This window comes from Lissotriton vulgaris, chromosome 2_2, assembly GCF_964263255.1.
Source record: "Lissotriton vulgaris chromosome 2_2, aLisVul1.2, whole genome shotgun sequence".
NCBI classification, from domain to species: Eukaryota; Metazoa; Chordata; class Amphibia; order Caudata; family Salamandridae; genus Lissotriton; species Lissotriton vulgaris.
The window spans coordinates 131408673-131421541 of record NC_141688.1 but is presented as its reverse complement, the minus strand read 5'-3'; positions in this window follow the sequence as shown (position 1 = coordinate 131421541).

The following is a 12869-nucleotide window of genomic DNA, read 5'->3' as shown; positions in this document are numbered from 1 at the left end:
TTACAACACCTTGTGTAGTTTCATGGCAGATACAAATATTTCTAATTTAAATGTCATATTCGAGTGCATATGACATCAAATGGACCAACAGCCATACACTGAAAAAATCACATCTCAAAGTATATACACCCAAGTGGGTTTTTGACATATTTCTTTCAAACAGATGGTCCTAATATAAACGTGCGATCCCAAAAGAATGCGTATTCAATCCCAAGTGGGTAATTATATCACCTCGAACATCATACATTTAAAGTTTACATGATTAATAACCATTCCAGTGGAACCAAAATCTCTTGATAAATGCTTAAACTACAATTCATGCAATCCATGATGCTCATTGAGGGAATTTTTTTTTTAAATATTATTTATTAAATGTCATGTTCGGGTACATATGACATCACATAGACCAAAAGTCACGTACTGAAAAAAAAAATTCTTCGCCACAAAGTATTCAAACCCAAGTGGGTTTAGACATATTTCAACCTGAAGATCTCAGTGTAAACATGCAATCCCAATAAAATGCATATTCAATCCCAAGTGGGAAATTGTATCACCTCAGACATCATACATTTTAAAGTCACCATGAATAATGACAATACCAATGGAACCAAAGTTGCTTGAATAATGCATCAACTATAATTCATACAATCAGTAATGTTCATTAAGGGAGGCGGTTCAAATTTCGGGAGCTAGTCCATAGTTCTCAAGTTTTTCAGACCTCGTTTCACATTCGTGTACCTGCAAAGAATTGAAACATCTATTGGTGGCTCATACTATCTTGTAAATGTTCACATTATTAAATCAGTGAATTAAAATTCATTTAAAACAGTGTAGGAAGTCAAACGAAGGAAACAGAAAAGACGTATAAATTTGTCTCAAAGATCTCAACAAGACAAAAAGGCAGTTCTGCCATTCGTAAAATTATGCACATGTATACGCTTCATACGTAAATACTCTTACAACATAATCATTCTCCTAAGAACCAGTTCATCTCCTCTTCGGAGTTCAATCCTTCCGGAATCTTAGTATTTAACTCTAGGATAACTCTTGATTCCATTTGTCGTAGTTTACGGATTCTGTCACCACCCCTATTGGACTGGGGGACTCTATCAATCACAAAAAAACGTAAAAGATTGCGATTTCCATTGTGTAACTCTTCAAAATGGCGAGCTATTGGAGACAGTTTATCTTTATTAGCAATTGCCCGCATATGCTCTAGTATTCTTTTCTTTGCGGGGAACATAGTGCTCCCAACATATTTCTTTTCACAAGTGCACATAAGAATGTAGACACAGTAATCTGATAAACATGTTAGATGTTTTTCAATCTTTTTCTCAATTTTGGATAAGGGAAAATAGACAGTTTTAACATTGCAACTATGTTTGCATGCTTTGCATTTCATGCAGACATAGAAACCCTGTACCTCCCTAGACGTAGATTTACGTAGAGAGATTTCATTTTTACAAAGTCTATCTTTCAAAGAATTGTTCTTCCTATACGTCACATTAGGGGAATCTTTCAATACTTCGGTCAGGGTTGGTTCTGTATGCAATATTTTCCAGTGTCTATTTAAACATTTCCGTATATCACATGATTTAGAGTTGAAAGTGGAAATGTATCTGATAATGCCATCATCGTGTTCTCTCATTTTAGGAGTTAAAAGGTCTGCTTGGGTCAGATTAGATGCTTTAGAGTAGGCATCCTTTATGCATTTCTGCCCATAGCCTCTTTCGGTGAAGCGTTGTTTCATCACCTGACACTCCTTCTGGTATTCAGATTCATTGCTACAGTTTCTTCGGGCCCGAAGAAATTCCCCGTAGGGAATACTGTAGATTAGGGATTTTGGATGGCTGCTTTCTGCATGTAACACGGTGTTACCAGCAGTTTCTTTGCGATGTAAGCTCGAAGTTAAACTGTTGTTAACCACAGTAATTTCAATATCCAAAAATATTGCCTTTTCTTTGCATATCGTGCCCTCAAATCGCAAATTAACATCATTGTTATTCAAAGATTGGATGAATAATAACGCTTGTTCATGGCTCCCCCTCCATACGACAAAAAGGTTGTCTATATAGCGGAGCCATGAAACTACATGGTTGTGATAGTTGCCATAGCGACTGGGCACCTGCCGCTCCCACCACCCCATAAAGAGGTTGGCGTAACTTGGAGCAAAACAGGTGCCCATCGCAGTCCCCTGCTTTTGTCTAAAAGACAATTCATTAAATATAAAAAAAATGTTTTCTAGACAGAATTGTATCATCTGCAACAGCATATGATTATGGTCAAAGTACGAGATGGATCGAAATTTCAAGTAGTACTCGCATGCTTTCAAGCCATCACTGTGCTTGATGGATGTATAAAGGCTGTTCACATCCAATGTAGTCAACAGAAAGTGTTCTTCCCATGTGATCTCTCTGATTTTATTGAGAAAATCATGACTATCTTTTAGGTAAGAGGGAAGACCCTCTACAAATGGACGTAAAAAGAAGTCTATATATTGGGATGTTCTTTCAAATAGGGAATCCATAGAGGAGACAATGGGTCTCCCGGGTAGTTCTTCAGAGTTTTTATGAGCTTGGGCAGTAAGTATAATATTGCCACTTTGGGTGTGCGGTTCAGCATAAATGAGTATTCTTCCCATTCCAGGAGTTTGCTTGTATGCCACTCTTTTAACATTAGATGGTATTTAGTAGTAGATTCCTTAATCTCGTTGCTGGAAGTCTGTTTATAACAGTCAGTGTTCATTAGCTGCCGCATACCTTCTTTAATATAATCACTCACATTTTGAACAACCACGTTCCCCCCCTTATCTGATTGGTGGATGGTAATACTTTGATCCATTTGTAGACTTTTTATCGCAATTCTCTCTTGTTTCGATAAATTGTCTTTATTCCATTTCCTCTTTTTTCTTACCATATTTTTCAAATCCTTGATTACCAAATCCTCAAAGATGTCAATGCCACACGGGGGTAGGGTAGGGTTAAATACTGATTTTGGCTTAAAGTCATTTGGGCAGTTTAAATTAACAGTGAAACCCAAAGCTACCGCATCACATGGTGTGGAGTTTATTTCCTCAAATTCAAGTTCTTTTAACACAATAAGTGCTTCAACTTCATTGACTGTTTCAGAAGCTGGCACCACATTTTTCGTTGGCATTGCATTTTTTACTTTCATTTTGTGCCACTTACGAAGCCTCAATTTGCTTAATTTGTTGGTCCATTTGATGTCATATGCACTCGAATATGACATTTAAATTAGAAATATTTGTATCTGCCATGAAACTACACAAGGTGTTGTAAAAGTAAGGTCTAGATACTTGATGAACTTTTCCTTAAAATGGCTCTGCAAAGAATAGGTAAACAAGTTAAAAGATAAAACAATTTTACCATGTTAAGATGGCCGAAAGAGTTTTGTTGGTGTGTATAGTCCTATGTTTATGTTCACACTGGAAACTATGTTGCACCTTTTTTTTCCTTATTTAATGTCGGCTGAATACAAACTGATTACCCGTGACCAAGGCGAGTGTGTCGCCGAAACGCGTTGGGTTTTTTCTGAAAGTTTGGCTGGATATGGAATAAAGTCTTCCTAAACCATATCATCGTGTGGCAGAGATTATTGTTAAGAGTGCATCGGTACTGTAAAGTACGAGGTGGTGTTGATATATATATATATATATATATTTATATATATATACTAGCAGCCCGCCCCAGCGCTGCCTGGGGCAGAAGGAGGCTGGGGGCAGCATTTCCGGATTGTGGCAGCGTTGCCCGGGGCAGAATGGGGCGGAGGGCAACATTTTAGGCTTGGGTGCACTCCCGCCCCGACTTTGCCCAGACCGCCTCGCCTTTGCCTTACCTGAGCCGCCGCTCTCACATTACCCAGACCGCCTCCCTCCCGCCTCGCCTTTGCCTTACCTGAGCCGCCGCTCTTCCCCACGCTCCGGACTTCACCACCACGCCTCACTGCTGGTCACCGCTCCTCCCCGCCTGTCGTCATCACGCACGCTGCGGACATCGCTAGGTCGCGCCCAGCGCTATGTCGCGGCCGGCGCTACTTTTAGGGGACTACTTTTTTTTAAGTTTAATTTTTTTAATTTTTTTTATTTTATGCAACCTATATATAGGTTCCCGAGTTTACCTTGCCAAAAGGTTTCTGTTCTCTCTTTATAATAGTAGTATAGATATACAGTCCTCACCCACAGGTACCACCTGTAGCATGCTTCATCATTGGACCCTCACACTGAACGTGAATGGGTGTACTTGACACATTTTGTAAGTGGAGCTCTTTGATTGGTAGCAGTGAATGAAGGCAGGGTTGATTGTTGAGTGAGTGTGTTAAAATAGCCTTTAAATCCTTTGTAACAAATGTGTTATGCTAGGATCTAGGGCTACGTTAAAATAGATCAGCGTGATGCTTTTAGGAATTAATGTTCCAGGCATCTGATAGGTTGAAATGTTTCAGCCTTTATATAGCCTGTGAAGGGTCCGTGGCTTTCCTCAGGACCTCGTTTTTACCATGCTTTTTGCGATTGCTAATTGTCTGCACAATTAAATAGTAATAAACATGCATGTTACCATACAAACCATATTTATAGGACCTTTTCCTTGTATGGTTGTAAATGGCGTATTATTTCAACAGACATCATAGGGGTACCAGGGGAGGATGGACTTTGTAGTCACACATTCATCAGGAGTACATGCCTGCTCGTGCTAGTAGGGTCTCCCTGCATCCCTTTTATTTTTCACACCATCTCAGAGAAAGTTTACTGTCTGAGAAATTGTGAAGCAAGCACCGATTTACCTGGGTGCTCACTTGTCTTGGACACAGGCATGACAGACACTGTTAAAAAATAACTTGGTCTTACCACTCCCTGTGTTAATGCATAGTAAAATAGGGAAGCCGAGGATATACCCTCATATACTTCTCACTCTGCTTCAGTGTATAAATAATTTAGTTTTCATCAGCTGAAGAGGTGAATCGTTTTTTTCATCAGCATATGACTCTTTATGCATGTTTTAATCCTACCAAGAATGTTCCTTACTTTTGTCAAATAATCACACCCACCCCTACCCCCCACCTATTGCCACTTCCACCAGCTGATCCCTGTCCTGTTTCTAGCGGGGTATGGCCTATTACTTGTTGGGAAGCCTCTGGCTCACACCCCCTAACCAAGGTATGCCCCTGCTTTTCCAGGGTAAAATATGACAGGGCTTTCAGTGGGTCGGGCATTGCCAGTGCTCAGCACCATCAGTTCTAAAAAGCAGGTGCTGAGAAGGGTCTCTAACAGGCTCCCCATTTTTGTCCTCACCCTTGGTGAAAAACAAATCTTAGCTATGCAGCAATGCCACCCTTCACTGCCTTTAATGTAACTTCAAAGAGACTTGTTATAGTTCTTTCAGTCTCATCCTTTCACAACGGAAGCATTTTTAATGTTATATTAACCAGACCCATAGTTGCTCCGTTTTTTATGCAATTACCAGCCATTGACAAAGCCAATTGTCCTGGTTAGCCATAAGTGTAATGTTACATATATATACCATAACCATAGGTTTTAGGCCTTATATAGTTAGGAATTAGCATTTAAAAAACCTTGAAAATTCACTGAAAAAACCATAGGTTTCAGGCCTTATATAGTTAGGAATTAACCTATAAAAAACCACTGAAATTGCTCCTATATAGTTAGTTGAACGAACTATATATGGCGCACCCGCAATCCACTGCTGATGATGTCACATATTACATCATTCATGACATGGTCAGTGACATCACTGATGAAATCACTGATGACATCTCAAATGATATCACTGATGACATCACTGATGACATCTCATTTGACATCACTGATGACATCATCCAGTGACTGTTTTTCTGGAAAGTTTGAATATGTTTTACATATTGAAGAATGAGTTCATATATAAGTGTCTGGATGAAGGATTTAGTAGGTGCGTGACTGACTGTAGGAGTGAGTGATTAAATGTGTCTTACTGAATGCATAGGTTAGTGACTAAACTGTGTGAATGTGTGCATCAGTATGACTGTTGTTGTGTAAGCTGCTGCATGTGTTGTTCAGTAGCTATATGAGTGGCTATATGGGTTATTGATTGGTTGCCCAAGTATTTGTATGGGAGACTGAGTGTGTGTGTGGCTGGCTGGGAGGTGTGTGACTCTGTGCAGATCAATGTGTACTTGTATCAGTGATTGTATAAGAGAGTAAGTATGTGTTAGTATATATTTGAATAAGTAAGGTGTTGTGTGTATAACTATATAGATGAGGAAATGGAAGTGTGATTGATTCTTTACATGACTGACTAGGTGTGTGAGTAACTCCATGGATGAGTGGCAGTGTGTGAGTGTCTGCATAGGTGTATGAGTGCATATGATAGTGTTGCATTGATGAGTGACTGTATGTATGAGTGATTGTATGGGTGAATGAGTGGATGTGTGTGTAGACCTAGGAATAAGTGAGTGCCTATGTAGTAACTGGAATTGGTGTGTCAATAGTTTCAAGAATGGTAGTCTGTATTTAACACTGGGTGTATCAAAGGTTATATTAGAGTGTGAGGAGGTGCATCGTATTATCACATGAATGATGTAATCAGTGATGTCATCAGTGATGTCAAATGAGATGTCATCAGTGATGTCATTTGAGATGTCATCAGTGATTTCATCAGTGATGTCACTGACCATGTCATGAATGATGTAATATGTGACATCATAAGCAGTGGATTGCGGGTGCGCCATATATAGTTAGTTCAACTAACTATATAGGAGCAATTTCAGTGGGTTTTTTTATATGTTAATTCCTAACTATGTAAGGCCTGAAACCTATGTTTTTTTCAGTGAATTTTCAAGGTTTTTTGAAATGCTAATTCCTAACTATATAAGGCCTAAAACCTATGGTTTTTTCAGTGAATTTCAATGGTTTTTTATATGTTAATTCCTAACTATATAAGGCCTAAAACCTATGGTTTTTTCAGTGAATTTCAAAGGTTTTTCAAATGCTAATTCCTAACTATATAAGGCCTAAAACCTATGGTTTTTTCAGTGAATTTCAAAGGTTTTTTAAATGCTAATTCCTAACTATATAAGGCCTAAAACCTATGTTTTTTTCAGTGAATTTGCAAGGTTTTTAAAATGCTAATTCTATTAGCGGATAACGTTTAAATATGTTAATATCCATGTGGGACCACCTGAGCAGCCCTAGGGATCCGATTTTTGGACCGGGGCTACATGCTTTCTGATTGTACCGTATTTCTTGCCTACTGCCCCCCTGATTGTGCCGTATTTCTTGCTTCTGCCCACCTGATTGTGCCAGAGGAGGGGAGTGGGCCATCTTCTTTGAGAAATTTGCGAAGATTCATCAACCAGCGCCAAAGTTATTCCCAATAGAATGTTGCGGATTTCCTATGGAAACTAGCTCCTAACTATATATACCTACTGGCGACCGCCAGTAGGTAATATATATATATATATATATATATATATATATATATATATATATATATATATATATATATATATATATATATATAATATCAGAAGCAATACTATTTTATGCTTTACATGCATTTCTTTTCTTTGACTGCTTCTCTGACCCTCCTCTTTTTACACCCACAATTCCTTTCCCACTTAGAAATTGTGAGTGTGGATCAGTTACGCAAACAGTGTCCACTTCTATCACAGGTAAAACTCACTGACACACAGATCTTACACGTTGCTATGATCGAGAAGTGTCAGTTTCCACGTTTGCATTAAAATGAACTTCTGGGTACCGCAAACGATTCTTAACTCTTCCCATTACATTATGTTTGTCTATGGAAAGACTAGTTTGGCTGAGGTTTTTGAAGAATGTTAAGTCTATAAGTTTGCCCTTACTAAATCAAAAGGTATAAAAAAGAGGAAAAACCTTTGCGTCACAGAAACCACCCTAGATGTGGCCATTGATTTCTGCAATTTCAAAGCTGGTGTCGCCCTTTGTTTCTTTTAAAAAGGTGAACTCTCACACACTCGCGCTCTTTGAACTCCCACAGCTGTCGGTGTTTCCTCTCACTTAACCAATGATAAAAGCATTGTATTGTCTTAAACAGTCTGGAAATGAAAAGCATGGCACTGAAACAATTCCATCTAAGTGAATGCCTGTCTTCTGAGTGGTGAAGAAACATAAAATACGTGTTTATGCCAGGCTCTTCATCATCTTTATGGGGAGGCTGAGCGCTTTGGTCGTATTGGGTGCCGAAATGGACAATTCCTGGAGACTGTTTATTTTCCAGTTAAGCTGTGCTAATGTGCAAGGGCCACAATAACCTAAACCAGAAGACGCCCTTGGGAGTCTTAAGAGAAAAGCCTTCCTGATGGCTACAATGCCAATTGAAATAAATGAGAGTGGCCTGAATTTTATAGTATGTGTGAGAAAAACAAACATATACACACACACACACACACACACACTCACACGAGTGCACAACCTCTTCCACCAAATAAATCCTCAAACGCGTGGGAAGAGAGCACTACTCCTCTTCACCAAATTGCCATCAGAGTTACTGCAAAAGGTCAACTGTTCTTCAGCAAAAATAAGTGTATGGCATCTGTCCAAGCTCTATCAATAAACATCAAAATGATCGCAAGTATACCACCCTATTAGTTAACAAGCAAACATCAAAGTGATGGCAAGTGTGCAACCCCACATCACCAAAAATAATCGAACTCATTCCAGATCAGATGTACAAACCCACTACAGAAGTCAATCACCAAACTCACACCATGCGTAAAGCGCCTAATCCCCAAACAATCATCAAACTTGTGGAAAGTCGACCAGCTCTGTGCACCAAACAAATGTCACACTCAAACCTAGTACTCACCTTCAACAAAAAATAAATAACACACTCCTGATATAGGGGAACGTAGGTTCACTGAACAAACAGCACACTGCTGCCCAACACTCCCACAATCACGTAAAAACGACACAAACGTCTTCTACATGTGTCAGACGCTCTACACTAAAAGCACAGGCCTACTGTCTTTAACAACTCTTGTTCTCTAGTGCTAATTGCCTTCAGGTCACTTGACAGCGAGCTCACAACTCGAAAGACTCGATTTAACATCAAATAAAACTTCCACAAACGATGGCACACACTGACACGGCTCTCACATATGCCCCTGCCATGCAGAAAAAGCGTGCACATATTTTATCCAGCATATATATATATATATATATATATATATATATATATATATATATATATATATATATATATATATATATATATATATATATATATATATATATATATATATATATATATATTGTGGTAGGTATTATATTGTCTCTGCGGTAGCAAGTGGAAGTTAGATAGCTGTGGGCTTTTACAGCCAATACTGCAGCTACTGCTCAATGCGGGAGGAGAATGATCGGGGCAACTGCCACTGCCAAGGTGCTCCACTACTGCAAATAAAGAGGAAGTACCGTGGAGCCTGATGGCCCTCCATTGTTAAAACTTGTAAAAAAAATACTGGAAGTCATAACGTTTATACAAGACTCCTTTCACAAATGCACTTCAACAAAGACACATTGCTCTGTGGGCTTGCTCTTTCCCACAGAGAAAACACAAAAAATCTTGCAATCAATCACATATATTACGTTCAACTGATGTCTGATGACTATGGGAGATTACAAAAAATTAAATACTAGCTAAGTTGTTGATTCACATGTCCCTCTTCTCCACTTTGAAATGACTCATAAAATTCATTTAACGACATGGATGTTATGCTTTTGTTATAAAACCCTCAATTCAAAATAGGAACTAATGACAGGGCCTATGTGCACAGACAATAGCTATAGGACACGCATTGTTCAACAGCCACTAAGGGCAGAAGAGTGGATGCATTGCCTGCAAAGTCACATCCAGTGCCCGCTTTGCATGGGAAATACTGTAGATATAGGGTTCAACTAGACACAATACTGAGGGACTTCTCACTAACAGAAGCCTGGAGTACACATCTTTCCCAGCAAGTATTCAAGAAACTGACCTCTGCCACGGCCACAAATATATCGACATTAGAAGACAAGACAGCAGTGTGTAAGCGCCTGGCCTGGTGCCGCTCTGCCAACCATAAGACAAGCTGCTACCTATGTGGCCATGGGAAAGAAACTCTAATCCATGTCCTGGGTATGTGTCCTTCATTACTGCCGCATAGGAAATCGCTTCTTCGTGCTGACTTTATCAGCCTAGGTGTGCGCACATGCCAGTAGGCAGCTATCGCCTGCTGAACCCACAAAACTGTCAACTAAATTTCAAAACTATCAAATTTCTTAAGATAGCAGCCACCAAAATAGGCTCTGTAAGTGCATCAAGTAGCTTGTAAAACCTGTACTTGGATTTAGCGCCGATGGATTACAGTTAGGACCGGGACTAGTTAAAACGCTCATGACTTGCCACTTCTACCTCTTAGATCTTACGCACTGTTTGCACTTTGAAGTGGACGCGCATCAGACCAACAAACTCACAATGCACTAACTGAATGCACTGGGCCAGGCTGGAGCACTATTCACCCAGCTCCACAACTCACTCTTGGAAATTGGACTGTTTGGAACCATCTATCAAGTACTACACAACACTCTGACAGCACTTTACACTGGCAGCCTCAAACAAGATTTTCGCTGACATTCCCCCCATTGCGAACTAGACGATTGATCTGAACAAACGTGCACATGACTGTTAAGCTTCAGGATTCCAAGCGATGTGAAGACGGCTGGTTTTAATTTGTCTCGTGATGGGTTAATTACAACTCTTTCAATAGTCCTTAGCATTTTAATACCTGCGGTGCGGGCGGCGTCTCCTCTTTTCCCGGGGCTCCCTCAGCACACGGGAGCCCCGCACCAGCGGCATCATCACCCGGTCTCCCCCTCGGCACGGGAGACCGGGACGATGTGGTTTCCGCTTCCCCCTGCCTGGGGGAAGCGGAAACCACGTCGTCCCGGCCCCGCCAGGGGAGACCGGGCGGGCAGTCACATCGAAAGCTTCCCCCAGGCAGGGGGAAGCGGAAACCACGTCGTCCCGGCCCCGCCAGGGGAGACCGGGCGGGCAGTCACATCGAAAGCTTCCCCCAGGCAGGGGAAAGCGGAAACCACGTTGTCCCGGCCCCGCCCACAACCAGGCGGCGGCGGCGGCCATCTTGAGGCGCCTCGGGCCGCGGCGGTGATCTCGGGGGTAAAACGAGGGGTGGGCGCCCTCGAAATTAAAATAAAGACATTAAAATAAAAGAGAGAAGACCCCCCCATTTTTTTTCTGAAAAATCGCGGGGTGCGCGCACAGTGCGCGCTTATAGATATATAATTTGTTTCTCTTTTAATTTTCTTAGGAACTACTGGAGGGATTTACACTATTTAACCAAAAGCGTGATCTGCATACCAGACACTACCATTTTGACAAGTTTGGTGTAATTCCCTTCAGCGGTTCAAGCTGTAGCCGTGTCTAAAGGTCCCATGGAAATTAACATAGGGAAAACACGTTTTGGGACCCCCCTTTTTTCTCAGCCCCCACTTGACTAATCCCCCCCAAACTTTCAGGGAAGGAGAGGAGCGGAGCAAGCCATCTTCTTTGAGAAATTTGCGAAGATTCATCAACCAGCGCCAAAGTTATTCCCAATAGAATGTTGGGGATTTCCTATGGAAACTAGGTCCTAACTATATATATATATATATATATATATATATATATATATATATATATATATATATATATATATATATATATATATATATATATATATATATATATATATATATATATATATATATATATATATATATATATATATATATATATATATATATATATATATATATATATATATATATATATATATATATATATATATATATATATATATATATATACATACAAATACCGAAGCAGCAAAATACCAGTTGGGCAGAACCCTATGCTAAGCACAGATATTTAGATTACGTGTTTTAAGACCATGCTCCTTTGAGATACCCCTCCCCCCACACAGATAGTTTTTTCATCCCACTTAAAGCCCTGAAGTACGAGCTAGTGCTCGTGCTCTGTAACTTCTCTCCACCATCATTTACACGTTGTGCTTTGCACAATGCCCAATCTGATGACAAATTGACTGTTTCGCACATGAGGACAATGCTTATTTCCCATCGATCCTCCTGAGCACGTGGCCACAGACCCAGCTCCCTGTGCATCCGTGAGGGAGGTACTGACAATAGGGTGACCAACCGCCTGTAAATTTGCCCGTTATTTGGGCCCCCTGTCCGTTGTCCGTGAGCATTTCTTTTGCGGATGCCTTTTGTCCGTAATTTTGAGGATGGCAGCAAGCTGTGCTGTTCCCCTGTTACAATCGGAGCAGAGCTCGTACTTCTCTGAGGCTGAGGTTGAGGCAGCCCCTCCCTGACCCTCCTCAGTCTTTGTACAGGTCCACTGTCATTCTGAAGTGGCTGAGTATCGCCTAAAGAAGGACAATGGGCCAAAGGTGTAGGGAAGCACCCGGATTAGATATGTGTTTCATGGTCATTCCTACCTTTGATCTGTGACTCGCAGATCAGCACAGGACAGATTAACAGACAAATAAATAAAGCAAGAATAATCCCTGTGATGCAGCTGTGTGTGTGGGGGAACTATAGGGGGGCAGAGGGTGCCGAAGTAGCCAAAAGCGGTGACAGAAAGTATAATTATGATAATGGTAAATCAAAAAGAAGCACAAAGCAAATGTACTGAGAAAGCGAAGGAAGAATAGATTGCAAATAACGAAAGAAAGCAGAAAAGATAGAGAAAGATTTAGATGTAACAATGGAAGGAAGGACAAGAGGATGATCAATTGGAAAAAAGGAACACAAAATGAAT